Source organism: Myotis brandtii, unplaced genomic scaffold (genome assembly GCF_000412655.1).
Source record: "Myotis brandtii unplaced genomic scaffold, ASM41265v1 scaffold2148, whole genome shotgun sequence".
Classification (NCBI taxonomy): Eukaryota; Metazoa; Chordata; class Mammalia; order Chiroptera; family Vespertilionidae; genus Myotis; species Myotis brandtii.
The window spans coordinates 50,720-69,158 of record NW_005358033.1 but is presented as its reverse complement, the minus strand read 5'-3'; positions in this window follow the sequence as shown (position 1 = coordinate 69,158).

Sequence of the window (18,439 nt, the reverse complement as noted above, 5' to 3'; positions counted from 1 at the left end):
TTTAGAGGAGCACAACAGAGGAGCAATTTTCATGAAAATAGTAAAGATCAGACATTGGGAGAATGTTACAGGAAGAGAGGTGAAAGGGTTGTTACTAGATTGTTTGAATTCTGGCATAGAAGAATCCCAAGGCAAAAAGAGACCCCTAATTTAAAACTGACAGAATGAAAGAGAAGAAATAATTAGGAAAACATTCAGCCCTTAAAGAATCCTGGAAATATATGATCAAACATAACACTTGGTCAATTTAAAAAAGGAGGTCAGGCACTACCATTTTCTTCTTGGTGGAGTGTGAAATAGGGTGAGAGGGGGTGTAGGGCATTGTGTGGCATTGGTAGAGGACCAAGAACCTGCAGGAAGTCCTCAAAGGGGCCAGCAGAGTAGCTGTGTGCAGATATAATTACATCCTCCTGCAAGCTTTGCCTGCCATGCCCAGAGTTGTCAATTTCTCCTCTGAAAAATTAGTGTTTAGTTTGACCTGTTGGTTACAAAGAAAGAGGCTAACATAGGGAAAATGAGTGGTGCTCACTCACTCAGTTCATAGAGCTGGTTCTTAAATCTAATTGTTAGGTTCGTCACCTATGCTTTTTCCCTTGGGGCATGTGCCCTGAAATCAGATAGTATCGTATAGCAAGCGCCACTTCCTTTCTGTGCAGAGTACTCCCCAGTGCTTTTAGATAGCAAAAGATGCCCTGAAAGAAGTCATGCACTAGATACTTTGTCCCATTGCCTTCAAGTGCAGAGTACTCCCCAGTGCTTTTAGATAGCAAAAGAAGGCGTGCACTAGATAGTTTGTCCCATTGCCTTCAGAACAATCCCAAGAGACAGTGAACATTGAGCCCATTCTATGGGAAGCTCAGAGAAGTCAAGGATCTTGTCCTAGGCAATAGAGCTAGTACATTTGGGAGGTGACAAGTACGTTCTGTTAATCTGACTCAAAGTCAATGCTCCTTTATCTCCACGGTGAAACCACCCAGATTTCACCCCGAGCCAGTTCCTGAACAGGTTTCTGGGAATTATGGAGAGTCTGCTCTTCACTGTCCTACTGCTCTGAACCCCAATCCTGAGGTTCCCAGAACCTCAGCTCTTGGCGGGCTCAGTATAACACTCACACCCCCACTCAGCAGGCAGTTTCAGTTACACTGGATCCTTCGTTGTAGGGTGAGATGTCTCCCTTAGGGAGCTCAGCTCTGGACACCTGCAGCCTCTTTTAGGTTGGTCCTGGGAGACCATTAAGTCAGGGAGACCTGGACACAGGGCAGCTTAGGGAGTAGGACTGTGTATACTAGAGACAGGAAAGATTAAGGAGAGTGAAATCACTATGTAGTACTGGAAAGTGACAACAGGGAAGACAGTGCCATCCTACCCTTTTTCTCTAAGAACAAAATACCAGGAGGAAGGTTTGAAGTGCAGCAAGAGAGACATAGTTAGGGCTAAAATCTTTAAAGCACTTAAGAGCTCACCTTTCCCAATATGACCCTAGTCCTGGAAGTGCTCAAGCCAACATCACATGGAGGATTTAATAAATGAGGATGAATCCTTTCATAAGCTTGGTAGCATTTTGGACTATGACTATCGAATGGTTCAAGGAGAAGGCAGCTGAGAAGAGATTGGGGTTGGGAATAAAGTTTCTTCATCCTGGGCTATTGGGGTTGTGAACACCAAGTCCTGGTTGGGTGGAATGGAGACTGGAAAGGAGACTCTGGAACTGGGGAAGTAGGTTCCTTTTGCATGTGAGCATAGTTCTTTCTGAGCCCTTTTTCATTAGAATGTTTTCAGCTATAAGCAATGAAAAAAACAATTCAAAGTAGTTCATACAATAGGTTATTCTTCAGCTTACATATGTGAGGGAAGTCAGAAATAGGGGTGGGCTTCAGCTTTAGTAGATCCAGAAGTTCAATGATGTCATCAAGGACTTAGCATCTTTTCATCTTCCACATTGCTGTCCACAGTGTCAGTTTAATCCTAAGGCAGTTCCTCTTGGGGCTATGGGATGGCTGCCAGTAGCAATCAGCAGGGGAGTGTCTGCCTTCCTGTTGCTCACTCTTCAGAGTGAGAAAGCACTTCCTCGGAAGCCTCCAGAAAAATCTCTCTTTGGTCTCCTGCCCATTCCTAAACTAGTCACTGTCATGGGGTATAGCGTAATCCTTCAAACCCATCAGATTCACCCTTTGAGCTATCAGCAATTCCACAAACTGCTTTGATACCACCCAAGAGAGGAGGGATGGCATGGATGTTGCCTATCAACCACACATCCACCATACACTCCGTACACCTGAATAGTAAATTGCACATAGCAAATGTCCACACGTCGGTTGATTGAATAGAAGGCTAGATTGTGAACTGAATTTCCTATGTATAGAACTGGGTCCAGAAAGTCACCAAAGAAAGACAAAGACTAAGAAAGGCCACTGGGCTGGGAGCTAGAGGCACTATGTTCTTGACTGTTTTCTACACTAACTTGTTATGCAACATTTGGGTATTCCATACACAAAAATATATACAATCCCTTCCTTGCATAGTTCCAAAAGTTTGTTTTAAGATTAAATAAGATATATGTCAAAGTGCATTGGCTTCCTAGGAAGGAAGAAAATGTGCAATCTATTGTTATTTCATAACATTTTGTAACAAGATGGGAATTTTCCAAGTACATGAAAATCATCTCTTATTAAGATAAAAATCTCCTGCTGTGACAGGTGACCAGAAGTACTACTTTTTGAACTGAGCCAAAAAAAATAATGAAACACTAAGCAGCATGGGGGGAACCACCCATGTCTCTGTGCGGGCAATTGGCCCATCTTTCTTAGGCTTGGACTTCCCTTTTGATTTAATGAGGGCTCGATTAGAACCTCATTCTTTAGCTTCTCTGTCTGCTCTTGGGGATTTGAGCTCATGGCAGCCTCAGTATCAGATAATACAACCCTTTTATTAAGTTCATCACTCGGCCGACTCTCTGTCCTGAGGGCCAGGATGTGTTGGTCTGTTATCATGAGTCTGTTCCAGTTCTTCTCAGAACAGCTGTTTTCAAACACATTCTTGGGCTCATACTTAAAGTATGATATTAATCCATTTGTTCGTTCAACTATCTGTTGATGTAATCTTGATCACTATCAAACCCTAACATATTTAGTAGGCCTAGATCCAGGAATAGCACTGAGCTATGCTTTGATCAGAAGGAATTACTCAGACATGTTGCCTCTGGGTGTGATCCTCAGTGCCCTGAGGGAGCTCATGCTGTGCTTCGTTCTTTCATTACTACATTTACCACCTGCAACTCTTATTTTTTAAGTGCTCTTCATTACACTGATGATGACCCAGTTAACACAAATCACTGTATTGGACTTCCTAGCCTCCAGCTGTCCCATGAGCCCTTGGAAGAGGATAACATAAGCATTGTGGGTACTTCACAGGATTGGGAAAACCTAAGCCCAACCACAAGAAAGTCAGTGTTTGGACCATAAGTCTATTTCCTACTCACCTACTCTTCACCATGGCTCCCCAGCTACTGTGTTCAGCAACAAGTCTAAAATTTCTAGATTATGGCCTTCCTCCTGTCCTATTGTGATTCTTCTTGTATATCCCATAACCTATAAATTACCATGTAAACTACCACCACTACCACCTAACAAGGTGAAAAGAGAGGAAGAGAAAAATTACTTTAAAAATGGAAATTATACAGATATACATGGTGTATATAATCTATAGAGAGAAACATATTTTCCATTTTAAAATCATATGTATGATATAACAAGGAAAAAATAAAATACAGATAGATGTTATAGTTCATATATCTGCAACTGGTTAAAAAGCTTTGGTTAGTGTTTATGATTTCCTTATTCTATTACTCAGTCTGTGTTCTCTTTGCTTTCAGGTAGTTTTTTCTTCAGTGGGTTAAATCATACCTTCATACCTGGAAGTTCTGAGACCTTGATGGTCTTGCTTATTTAAAGTTGTAATCTTCCATGAAGTTTTCTAATCCTTGGAGACTAGTACTATTTCTTCCCTAAATATTAGAGGAATTCACTAGGGATGACATCTGGGCCTGGAGTTTTCTTTCTGAAAAGTTGTGGTTTTTTTTTAAATCCTCACCCAAGGATATGTTTTCATTGATTTTGAGAGAGGAAGGGAGAGAGAGAAACATTGATCCTGGTTGTCTCCATCCAGTACATGCCCTGACCTACTGGGGATTGAACCCGCAACAAACTGAGCCACCAGGGCTCTTTCTGAAAAGTTTTAGATTATAGATTCAATTTCTTGAATATATATAGAACTATTCAGACTTTTTATATTTTCTTGAGACTATTTTGGTAACTTTTTTCCTAGGAAATTGTGTATTTATTCAGAATTCTCCAATTAATTACTATACAGTATTATCTTTTTGATGTTTGTAGGGTTTATAGGATTAGCCAATGTAAGGATCACAAGTTGTATTGAGTTGTTATGATATCACAAGTTTTGGAATGCTATATTTCAATTATCATTCAGTTTCAAACATTTTCTAATTTCCACTAAGAATTCTTCTATCCATTGATTATTTGTAAGTGTATTGCTTAATTTTCATACATTTAGGTATTTCTGTTATCCTATTATTACTGATGTCTAACTTAATTCCAATATGATCAGATAACGTATTTTGTTGTTTCAATATTCAAAATATATTAACACTTTCTCTATGATCCAGAATGGCCAATTTTGGTAAATGTTCCAGGTGCTCTTGAAAAGACTGTGTATTCTGCATCTGTTGGGTCTTCGCCGACTCCGTCCACACCTTTGGGGACCCCTGGACCTGCTGGGGTCGGACCCCAGCATATATATATATAACATTTCATTCAGATCTATATCTTTACTAATATTTATTCTTGATTCTGTCAGTTAATGACAGAGGTATATTAAAGTATCCCACTTTGATTGTGGATGTGTTTATTTCTCCTTTTAGTGTTATGAAATTTTGCTTTATATATTTAGAAGCTATGTTCTTACATACAAGCAAATTTAAAATTGTTGCATCTTCCTGTAGATTGACCCTTTTTAATATGTAAGCTGCCCCTCTTTGTCTCTTTTTATCTTTAGCCAGGCTTCTTGGACAAATCTATATTGTGGTATAGCTATAGTGGCTTTCTTTCCGTTAGTGTTATCATTGCATTTATATTTTCTCATTCTTTTACTTTCTATTGTTCTTTCCTTCTATTTAAGATATGTCTTTTTTAAGTAGCATATACTTGAATTTTGTTGTTTTAACTAAATATAAAAGCTTTCTATTTTAATTGGATTATTGGGTTATTTTATGTTTAATGTAATTACTTGCATGTTTGGGTTTATATCTCTCATTTTACTATTTAGTTCCTATTTTGTTCCATCTATTTTATAATTTCTTTTTCTTCTTCTTGCATATTTTGGTTAATGAACACTTTTAATTTTTTTCTTTTCTATTAGTTGGTTATGGTTTGAGAGAGTCAATATTCAATTAGATTTATTAACATCATTACTCTGTTTCTTGATCTATTTCTTCCTACATTTCCATGCTTTTTCTGATACTAAATTTATTTTGCTTAAACATTTATTGAATTATTTCTTTGACTGCTAGTCTGCTGGTGATGAATTCTTACAGCTTTTGTTTCTGGAACTGCCTTTATTTCACCTTCAATTTTTTTCAATTGTAATTAATTTTATTTTCTAAAACTTTATTTTTTTAGAGCAGTTTTAAATTCAAAGCAAAATTGAGGGAAAGGTACAGAGATTTCCCATATATCTCTTACCCCTACAAATGCATACCTATCAGCACACCAGAGTGGTATATTTGTTACAATTCATGAACCTACATTGACACATCATGATCACCCAAAGTCCACAGTCTATATTACGGTTCACTCTTGGTGTACATTCTATGGGCTTGGACAAATATATGGTGACAGATACCCACCATTATGGTATCAGAGTATTGTCACTGCCCTAAAAAATCCTCTGTTCTCCACTTATTCATTGTCGCCTTTCCTCAAATCTCTGGCAAATACTGATCTTTCTATCGTTTTGCCTTTTCCAGAATGTCATATAGTTGAAAGGATATAGTATGTAGCCTTTTCAAATTGCCTATTTTCACTTAGTAATATGCATTTAAGTTTCCTTCATATCTTTTCATGGCTTGTTAGCTCATTTCTTTTTAGTGCTGAATAATATGCTGTCTGGATGGACCATGATTTATTTACACATTCACCTACTGAGGGATGTGTTGGTTGCTTCCAGGTTTTGGCAATTATGAATAAAATTTCTATGAACATCTGTCTGTAGGTTTTGTGTAGACCTACATTTTTCACTTCTTTGGGTAAATACCAACAAACATGATTGCTGGATCATATGGTAAGAGTATGTTTGGTTTTGCAAGAAACTACCAAAGTGTCTGTACCATTTGACATTCCCACCGGCAATGAATCAGAGTTCCTATTGCTCCATATCCTCACCAACTTTTGGTGTTGTCCTGTTTGGGATTTTGGCCATTCTAATTGGCCTGCAGTAGTATCTCATTGTTGCTTTAATCTGCATTTCTCTGATAACATATAATGTGGAGCATCTTTTCATATGCTTATTTGCCCTTTGTATATCTTCTTTGGTGAGGTGTCTGTTAAGCTCTTTGCCTATTCACCTTAAATTGTAAAGGACATTTTCATTATGCTTAAAATTCCAGGATGGTGGTTATTACGTCTCCACTTTAAAAGCTGTCATTTCTTTGTCTTCTAGTTTCCATCTATTCTGTTACTTTTGGTCCTTTGAAAGTAATACAACTCCCCCCGCAATTTCCCCCCACTTTGGTTACTTTGAAGATTTTCTTGTCTTTAAACAAGATTTTCTTGCCTTTGTTTTGTTCTCAGCACTTTTTACTATAATTTACCTACTATGATTTTCTTTGTATTTATCATACTTGGGATTCTTAAATATTCTTGAATCTGTAGCTTTTGTCCATTTTGAAAAATTTTCAACCACAATCTAATTAAATATTTCTTCTGCTATGTTTCCTCTTTCTTCTTCAATAGCTCGGTAACACAAGTGTTAAGATCTTTCAGTCATGTTCCACATTGCCATTCTTTCTTCTACCCTGTTTTAATCTGGGTAATTTTTATTGATTTCTTCACTAGATCACTACTTCTCTTTTTTCTTTTTGATATAATCTGCTTTTATATTCATCTATTATGTTCTTAATTTCATTTGTATCTATTAATTCCATTTGATTCTTCTTTTAAGTAGACGCAATCACGTGGTAAAAGTTTATATTTTGCCTTTTATCTTCTGGGATATATTAATCACAGTTTAACATCTGTATCACACAATTTTATTATCTGGATCCTCTGTGCAGCTACTTCTAGATTTTCCTGCTTGATTCTGTTTCTTGATAACTTTTTACTGAATGTTATACATTGTATAGGATATGTTATAGGGGATCTGTATGATGTTATCTTTCTTCAATAAGGATCGTCTTTAGCTTTTGGCAGCAGTTACAATAGGAATAAATCACTTAATCCAATTGGGGACTGATGTGACTCAAGGCTGAGCTCCAGTCATTGTAAGGTTTGATGTTTTTCTAGTGTGTCCTTATTTCTAGGGTGTCGTTTTTTGGGAGATTCCAAAGCTTTTGGTGTTTATCAGAGAGCTCTACTTTGGTGGGCCCTGAACTCCAATTTCAATCTCCTCAGTGAAACTACTGATAGTTCTGTTTAATGTCTCCGCCTCTAAGCTCCACTTTCAGCTTGAAGTCTTCACCAATAGGCTTGTGCTACTTCCGAAAGCCTCCAGGAAAACAGCAGTAGAATGCCTGGCTCACTTTAATGTGTTTTCCTCTCTAGGATTTTTAGCTTCCCAATCTGGCTGCCTGGTAATCCTGATATCCAATATTTCACTCTTCATCCCTGTAAGACAGCTGAAGATCTATTCAACTTCTCTGAACCTTAACAACCACTTACACTGTTTTTCAGACTTTACAGCCCATTGCTTAGATTTCAGCAAAGGTATCATGAGAAAAATCACACAGAATTTCTTGGCTCACCTCCATGGGTTTACCTTCCCACAGGTCCTGGCTGCTTTGGTTGCACTCTGATCCCTTAAAATCACTTTTAAATGTTCAAGATTTTCTAATGGTCAGTGGGGGCATTAATCTACCAGATAGGCTTCATAACCTGATGTGGAATTCTCCCATTAACCTTCCTGGGCATGGCAATGCTAAGAGATAACCCAGATACTTTCCTTCTACACTACCTTGCCACCATTGTGTGGCAATAACCTTTACTAGGCAGTCTCAATGACCTCGGTTAAGACTCAAACTCCACCTTTCCTTCAGAATGTTTTTCCCCTTAACAAAAGGAGCAAGAAGTAAGCAGATGGTGATCTCAGTTTCCAGTCTAATGAAACAATGGTTTTGTATCCTTATGGAAAAATTCCTGCCTTTGGTACCAAGATCTCTAACACAGCAGAGTCATTGTTGTGGGGAGGGTAGAGCAAAGTGAATCATTAGATATAATAATGAGAGATGATACCCATCTTCCATACCTTGGTTCCCAGACCAATGTATTCTGGCTAGGGGAGAGTCATCATTTTTATTGGATATTGATTGAGAGAATAAGCCACGTCCTAAAAACATACTACTCCAGCCTAACGAGGTTGGGTATTGTCTCACAGCTGATGCTGTAATTGACTCTAAAATAAGCCACCCAACTGTTCAATACAGCCACCTCTTCTTTGTGGGAGGTTTACAGTACATTGCCTTAAATTGTTGGTTCTTAAGAGGGGATAATTTGCCCTCTAGGGAACATTTGGACAACACCTGGAGGCATTTTTGATTGTTATGACTTGTGTGTGGGGGTGTATTACTCGCATCTAGTGAGGAGAGGACAGAGATGATGCTAAGCACCCTACTATGCACAGGACAGACTTCTACAATGAGTAATTATCTCATCCAAAATGTCAACAATGCCGCTATAAGACACACTGCTTTAAAACTTTCACCGTAAAATGAGTTCCTTGGTCAGAAAGAGTGTTGTGTAGCTTAAAATCACTGAGCAAACAGTGATTTAGTAAACTTGGCCCATTTGAAAATTATATTCTACCTTCCTTAGTCCAATACCTCAAAAGCCATTCCCACCCTGACTGGTGTGCTCAGAGGTCAGAGCGTCGGCCTGCACACTGAAAGGTCGTGGGTTTGATTCCCAGTCAGAGGCACATCCCTAGCCCCAGTTGGGGGGTGTGCAGGAGACAACCAATCAATGTATCTCTCTCACATTGGTATTTCTCTCTCTTTCCCCTTGCTGCTTCCCTCCCTCCCACTCTCTATAAATCAATGGAAAAAATATCCTCAGGTGAGGATTAACAACGACAACAAAAAAAGCCATTCCCTCACACATCTCAACGTTTTTGCCCATACACATTAACAATATCTTTCATGTCTCTTTCTGGATTTGAGGTGTAATTGTTCTTCTGATTCCAGTATTAGAGCTTTCTAGGTCCCATAAGAAGACCATTTTTCTTTTTATTGATTTGAGAGAGAGAGAGAGAGAGAGAGAGAGAGAGAGAGACATTGATTTGTTGTTTCACTTATTTATGCATTCATTGGTTGCTTCTTGTATGCGCCCTGACTAGAGATAGAACATGAAACCTTGACATATCAGGACAATGCTCTAACCAACTGAGCTACCTGGCCAGGGTCGGAAGACCATTTTATTTACCTTTCTGTGCATGTTCTGTTTTTTAGCTTTCTTGGTTCTGATTAGTCACAAAATAAAAAGCTTCTTTCCCTTTTACTTCCCAGGAATTTGTTAGACTTTTTGGTACACTGATGACCTCTCTTCCCTTTTCTCAATACTGTTAGGGAGTTGGACTCTTTTGTAATTCTTCCAGTCATCTCGGAAGGATGACAAGCGAGGTAGGTGTGTGTACTCAGTCTGCCATTTTGAATTGAAGTCCCTTATTCAGTTTCCAACCCAATAATCCACTAAAACTATTCCGATGAATCTACAGATTCCCAAATCTAACTGGATCTTATTTTACTGGATCTTTCTGGAACTTGGCATTGTTGATTATTTCCTTCTTGAAAGCCTGTCAACCTTTCCCTTCAAATACTTGATACTTGCCTGGTTCTTTGACTTCTTTTCTTCAGGCTCTTTTATAAGATTCCATGTCTTCTTCTCAACCCCTAAAACACTGGCATTATTAAGTTTCGTTCTTTGTTCTTTCCTGTCCTCTTCCAGTGTCCTCCCAGGGGCAGGAGAAAAATCAGAGGAAAGGGCTAACGTAGGAATTGGACACACACCAACAGCCTGATTCTAGAACATGAATCAATACTTCAAACCTGTAATTTCCACTTATGACCCTATGCCCAACCAAATTAAATAGCTCCATCTAGATATATCAAAAGCTCCCTAAACTTAGTATGTTCAAAACTGAATTAAACAATCCACCTGATAAAATTTATTCCCTATATTATAACTTTTATTTCAGTAAATTATACCATTGTCCACCCACTAAACTTTCAGTCATTGCTCAATTGTTCCTCTCTCCCATCACCAAGAGTAGTAAGTAATCAAGTCTTCTCAATTCTACCTACTAAGTATTTCTCATGGCCATTTAGTTCTTTATTCCCTCACCGTTGCTTCCTTAATTCACATTCTCATCGTTTCCTATCTGGCTTCCCTACTTCTAATCTTGACCTACTTAAGTCCACACCCTGTACTATGGCAAGAATGATCTTTCTTCAAGGTAAATATGGTCATATTTCTCCGCTGGTTTAAAGATTCAATAGTTTCCCAATTCTTACATTAAAACCCCAACTCTTTAATTTTATGCTTCTTTCCTGACCATCTTCCCTTCCTTACTTCTTCCTAGTCCCCACTTTACCTTTTTTGCTCCAACTATAATAAATCATACATACATGTTTTATGCTTCCATATTTTCACTTCCCTTATTTCCACTGCCAAAAAACAAAAACAAAAACAAAACCTCTATCCCAGTGTTGATTATAGCCTAATCATGCCTCAAGACTTAACGGAAGCATCAACTTTTCTAAGAAAACTTATTGGAATCGCCATGCAACCCTGCCATTCTATACAGATATCCGTTTACATTTTGAATGTCCCTAGTAGGCCCTGGAAATACCTGCTCACATGCCTGCTGCACTCTACTAATCTGGAAACCCCGTAAAAGCATGGACATGCCTTGCTTACACTTACATAATCAGTACAGTCAATATTTATAAATGAATGGTAAATAAATAAATGAATGAATAAAACCTTTATTATCCTCTATTCTGGATAACCCTTCTCCAAACTCAACTAATATTCTTAAACGATTGCCTAATTCTCTCCTTGCTTTCATAGACTAATACCCTAGACTAGAGGCAGGGACATGACTTCCAGATAGGTTTAAAAGGAATCTGAGACTATCATGACATGTGCTGTTTTGTTTGTTTATTTGTTTGTTTGTGGGTGTTTTTTTTTTAATAAGCCTGCAAGTCATGCAGAGAAATCCAGTCCATAGGATTGGATCGGGAAAATAGTAAGGTCTCAGGGAGATGCCCCAGAGGTAGGTTTGGGCAGCTTCTCAGGACCCCGCCTACTAGATAGTAGTACACAGAAGGTGGCTGAGAATTCTCAGGCCCAGAAGGAAGGCAGGGATACAGAAGTGTAAGCAAACTAGTATACGGTGCAAGTCATGCAGAGAAATCCAGTCCATAGGATTGGAGCGGTAAAATAGTAAGGTCTCAGGGAGATGCCCTGGAGGTAGGTTTGGGTAGCTTCCCAGGACCCCGCCTATTAGATAGTGGTATACAGAAGGTAGCTGAGAATTCTCAGGCCCAGAAGGAGGCAGGGATACAGAAGTGTAAGCAAACTAGTATATCAGAAAGGATCAGGATAAGATGTGAGAGCACCAGGACAGGGCAGAGGTGATGAAGTCTGGGTTCCAACCTGATACTCCAAACACCAGGCAGAAGACAGAATACAGAGGGCCTGGCAAGGGAAGAAGCCAAAGCTCGAGACCAAATGAGATGAGAAACCCAGACCAGGAACCACTCGGGGTTAGAGTTCCTTCTCAATGCTAGGACAACTAGCCAGGAAATTCGGTTACCTCCAAGCAGAAAGAGAGGAGAAAAGGAAAGGGTAGAAGGCCTGGATAATTGATATATAAATCAGATGTGACAATTAGATACTGGCTGAGATAATAACATTCAGATTGGCTGCCAATCATTTAATTTGACTCTACAGATCTTCATGGAATAGGACAATTTGTCCTAGGAAGACAGAAAAGAGCAACAGAAAAGTGGTCAGTTACAGAAAGTAAAAAGGTCATCTTTCTCCTAAGGTGTACATTTGAGTCTCCCTGCTTCTATCCTCAACTGCCCATGGAAACCACACACCCCAAACCCCCCAGGAGAGCCCTAACTTCACAATTTGTGTCTTTCTGATTGCACCCATTCTTCTGTGCCCACGTGTTCCAAGTCCGGGCTTAGAAAATACTACATACTCAGGTTCCATTATTGACCTGCCTCCATCCCGCCCTCACACCAGGGGAAATGAATAGGTAGTAAGTTGCATTTTGCTTTCAAGTCTCTTTTGTGTGGCACATGCTGAACAGATTTATGTGCACTGATGTTTGAGAACCAAGAGACATTTAATGTGCACGTTGGCCCTTTGGGAGTGACAGTCTGCATTGTTTCTCCATTTGTTTCATCATTTCATTAGTAACTATGCATAACGAATATGACCCTCCAGTGAAAAATGATGATAGGGATAGAAACATGTTATTAACCCTGAAGGGAAGCTTTTAGAAAAGTCAAGGTTAGTTAAGGTTTTTAGTCAAATTAGCCTCTGGAAGTTTACATATAAATAAAAACAGGGAAGCTCAAGCACCTCTTTGGTTGGTTGGAAGTGGGAGGAGAGGAAAGTTATAATTAAGTTCCCTTTGTCATCAACCACTTCTCAGATTACTAGAATGTGGCAGAAAAAAGCCATCAAAACAAAACAAAACAAAACAAAACAAAACTAATCTCTATCTCTTGACTTGCTTTAGAAATTTGGTGAAAGAAATTGGAAAAGTAGGCTCTGGCTGGTATGGCTCAGTTGGTTGAGCATTATCCTGTGCATGGAAGGGTGGCCAGTTTGATTCCAGGTCAGGGCACATACCCAGGTTGCAGGTTCGATCCCTGGTTGGGGCATGTGCAGGGGGCAAATGACCAATGTGGTTTTTTTTCTCACATCAGTCTCTCTCTCTCTCTCTCTCTCTCTCTCTCTCTCTCTCTCTCTCTCTCTTTCTTCCTCCCCTCCTCACTCTCTCTTTAAAAAGCCAATGAAAACATATTTTTAAAAAATAAAATGAAAAAGTAGGAGTTTTTAGGATCAAACCCCTGACTTTCTTAAACTTATTAATAAAGCTTCTAAACTAATGGGAGTAGATGGCGCTTCAACTAAACCACACGCTGGCTTAACTCTCTTCTCTGTCTCATTTTTGCTGGAAGGAGAAAACAGATTTTCCAACATCATATTTAATTTCATTAGCTACTGTTGTTTTTTGGGAGTCTACTTATAACACGTGAAGATAAATATTCTCCCTGTGATAAGGCGATGTTTATAAACTGTGTTGAGGATGAAAGAAAACCCTACACTGATGTGTTTTCATTGTGCGGTTAATGGTGCTTCACTAATCCCCTCTCTGTGGGCCAGCAAGGCGCAGGCATTTGGGCATGTTGGTGACTCTCACGCACTTGCCTCCTTAAGCACCGTAATAGGAGGAAGCCCTTTCTGGCTCAGGAAGGCTAAGAGATGATGCCCCTCCTCTTCCTGGAGTGGAACTTCTGTGCAGCAACAATAAAAATATACAGACTTTTAAAAACTTACTAATGAGGGTTGAATGAAAGATCTTTTCCCCTTTAATAACTGACCCCTTTACACAGGGGTCTCCTCTCTTCTTTTCTCTCTCCCTGCTATGGCCACAAGGAGGGAGGAAAGGGAGTCTGCTTCTATGTGGTGGAGTGGCCAGCACCAGAGCAGGCTTCCACCTGCCTTCCCCGGAAAGAACTGAAGATGGAAAGAAACTATATTGTTAAATATTTCAAAGCTACAGGAAGGTGTAAGGAATGATATAGTGAACACCCATGCATACACTACCCAGCTAAAGAAATGAATCCTTACATGTATAGTTGAGGCCCCTATTTACATCCATACTCCATCCTTTTCTCCCTTCCGGATACAAGTCTTTAGATTTTCTTATACATTCATGTGTCTCTAAACAAACAAACAAAAAAAAGTAGTATTATTTTACAATTTTTAGACTATGTAAACAGGATCTTGCTATATAGAGATATATACTTATATATTCAGATGGCAGAATCCATAGCAAATGTCACATCCTCATCTAAGAAGGGAAGAGAAAATGTATAGGAAATGAATGGTGGATGATGTTTTTGTAATTCCACTTTCTGCTTTAATTTAATTGTATTGCACTTTTTTGGTATATACACAGATGTGTATTTCTACAATTGGATAAGGTCACTCTTTCTACATGTCACGTTGAGTATTTTAAATGCTGAAATAAGAAACTGGTCATCTAGTAATGTTGCTCAAGGACCCAAATCTTCCAGCAGATAAAGGCATTCCTGGCTACTTGTCTTAGTGTATTCTTAGGCTTAGAGGAGGCAGGACTCTGAGGTGGGGATTATTTAACAAGGTCAGAAAATTCTGCCTTGCAAAGTGGCAGGTCCAGAAAATTCCAGAAAGGCTGCTAATGACAAAAACTGGAGTACCTTTTTTCTTTGCATCTTAAACCTTACATGGTGGCAGAATGCAAGAGTGTAGCAAGTTTCCACAATGCCGAGGCGACCTCCTGATTTTAAGGAATGAATTAACAAGTGCACTGGGCAAGGTCGGGGTAACTGACTCCCAGGTCTGGCTTCTATTTCCTAGGCCTTCTATCTTTTGCTCTTTATGCAAGTGTTAGTCATTTTCTTATCTCTTCTGTTGCAGACTCAGTAAGCCCAGGGATTTTGATCTACTGAAAAGTGTTTATTAAATCCTGCTGGGTCTTCCTTTGAAATGCCTCTTACCCATACTCCTTTCCTTCCATCACCTCCCCCTCTCCAAGCCATCACTTCACACCTGCATGGCTGGCCTGGACTCAGAGTTGGCCTAGGTGAGGCCTCTTCTTCCCAACTCATCCTACATGGCAAGGCTATTCATCTTCCTTAGACACTCTTGTTCCACAGTTCATTGGTCCCCAAATCTTCAAAGACTCCCTGTTTTCTAGGATATCAAATCTAAGCCTCTTTTCAGGGTTTTCCAGACCCCCAATTTCTCCTGGTGATCCTTCCTCCTATTTTATGCTACCCAACTTCAGCTCTAGTTTGGCTAATCTCTCTCAGATCCATCAACATGCCATTCTCATGTCTCTCTGCTCATGTTGTTTTCTTATCTTAGAATACTTTATTTCTGCCCTAACCAGTTTGGCTCAGTGGATAGAGCGTCAGCCTGCAGACTGAAAGGTCCCAGGTTCGATTCCAGTCAAGGGCATGTACCTTGGTTGCGGGCACATCCCCAGTAGAAGGTGTGCAGGAGGCAGCTGATTGATGTTTCTCTCTCATCGATGTTTCTAACTCTCTATCCCTCTCCCTTCCTCTCTGTAAAAAAATCAATAAAATTAAAAAAAAATACTTTATTTCTTCAACCCATTCATTGATTCAGTACTTTATTTCTTCAACCCATATGGATTGAGGGCTTCCTAAAGTTCTGGAATCAAGATTTTTAAATTGGATTTTTGACTATTTCATCACTTTAATATCTTAACCAGTTTGTAATATAAAATAATAGCCTATATAATAAAAGCCTAATATGCAAATTGACCGAACAGTAGAACGACTGGTTGCTATGACCACCAGGGGACAGACACTCACTCGCCCCGCCGGTCACCCCACAGATCGGCCCTGATTGCCAGCCTGGCCTAGGGACCCTACCTGTGCATGAATATTGTGCACCAGGCCTCTAATATATGTATATCAGGCCCAGTGCATAAGAATAAAAGTAAGTGGGAGACATGGACCTCTTTCCTCAAGTTGTACCCACTTAAGCAGGAAGAGCAATGTAGAGAATTTTAACCTCTAGAGAAGGATTTATATAAGGGAAGATATGAGAATGAAATGGAATGTGACTAATGGAGCAATGAAGTAGTACAAAATTGTGTATAACCTTATTTTGTTTACTTCGGTTTCAGATGGGTTTTCCATATCTTCTTGTTGGAAGGGAAGCTATTTGAGGGCAGAGGCTAAGCCTCTTTTGAATTGCCAGTGTTAGATACACACTTGAGCCTTTACTAACTTTCTTTTCTCTTGACTTCCACAAGAGGAAATCCTCCCTTGCCTGTGTTCCTAGGAACACGACCACCTTCCTAGCCTTATCCTTGCCTTATTTCCTTGAGAAATAGAAGCCTGTGGATAAGCAAGAGCAAGCAGTGATGTAATGAAAGCAGGGGGAATCTGGCCACCCATTTACCTTCTTTGAGGTTCTATCCTCATAAATCAGCAAATAATTCCTTAGAAATGTTTGTCCATCTGTTTGTTCACATTGTTTGATAGACTCCCTGTCTTAGATGTGCTTCCATTGTTTTAGTCATTCCTGCTGACATGGCATGACATTTTTACCGTTCTCTTAAACCACAAATCCTGTGAGATGGTAAGATTGTAAATCATGGAAATGAGAAGGCATTCCTCAAACCACGGTAGAAGAATCTAAAATGATTTTGGTTGGGTATTAGATTGGAGCTGAATTTTAGTTCAAGTCACCCCACTACCAGTTCAAACCACAGTTGATGGCAGTGGCATGAGCTTGTATTTTTGCTTTCTCAATAACTTCACTCTCTGTGGTGAAAATTCATTTTGAACAAGCTCATAATTTGGATTTTTTTGTATTTAATCAGAGTTGTTCTCTGTTATGAGTCAGCATTTTAGAGTAATCTGTTTCCCCCTATCCTACTGAACTGTCTCCTGTGATTTTTAAATTTAGAACATTGGGTCTGAACAAATAATGAATCATGATCTTTCAGAAAAGATGATGAAACTATTTTTTTTTTTACTTCAAGGGGAGCAAAGCTATAAATTCTAAAGAAGTCAGTGATTTATGATACCATTTTTTAAATGGAGAACTAATAATAAATAGAAAGTTCAGTGATGTTGCAACAGTGTGGCCACAGGCAACCCAAATACTTCTATCACAATGTAATGTAAGAATTAACTTAATGATGCTTCCAAATAAATAAAAAAAAGAAAGAAAAAGATTCCTTATGGATGTTTCTAATAACTTAAAGAGGGGTAGTACTATGCCTTTTTACTTTTAAAAAAAACACTGAGATGTCAATATCCATTTAGAAATTGGAATGTGATGGGGTAGGAGAGACCATGCTAATTGATGAAGACTTGAAAATTTCTTATAAAATATCTTAGTTTAAAAAAAAATACAGGTTGTATCTTTCTTTTTCCTTGACGTGCCCCTCCCCCACCTCCATATGTTATTTTAATTTATGTTTGGCCTAGAAGGGCATATTGTAGTAATTTCCATTTTATGGGTAAGGAAATTAGGACACCATGGCACAAGAAGACCTCAAATTCAAAACATCAGCTAGAGAACTGGAAGTAGTGATTGTTGTTCCAGTGACAGACCTATGCTTAGTGTAAAAGACTAGGACATATCCTGAGAAATAAGAGGATGGCATCATTGGGATGCTGCTATGGTCTAAATGTTTGTGTCTCCCCAAAATTAATATGTTGAAATCCTAACTCTGAAAGATGATGGTATTAGGAGGGGGATAGGGGTGGGGCTTTGGAAGGTTGTTATTTCATGAGGGTAGATTCCTCATGAATGGGAGTAGTGCCCTGATAAAAGATATCCCCCAGAGTTCTTCGGTCCTTTCTGCCATATGAAAATGCCGTAAGCCTGTGTCCTCACCCAGCCATGCTGGCACCCTGATCTTAGACTTTCAGCCTCCAAAACGGTAAGTAATAATTTCTGCTGTTTATAAACGACCCAACTGTGGTATTTTGTTCTAACAGCCCAACTGGACTAAGACAGACACATTTCTATGATCTGGACCGGTTCTTTCCAAGACCACTATGTCTGCAGTCTTAGTGCATTAGAATAGGATGAAGGTCTTAGATTAGAAGCTTTGCTCTAATCTCCCTTTAAGAATAAACCTGTCGCCCACCTGGCTTGGCTCCGTGGTTGAGTGTTGACCTGTGAACCAGGAGGTCAGGGTTTGATTCCAGTGAGGGCACATACCTGGGTTGAGGGTTCGATCCTTAGTAGGGGGCATGCAGGAGACAGCCAGTCAATGATTCTCTCTCATTATTGATGTTTCTATCCCTTCCTCTCTTAAATCAATAAAATACACACACACATACACACACACACACAAATATATATATATATAT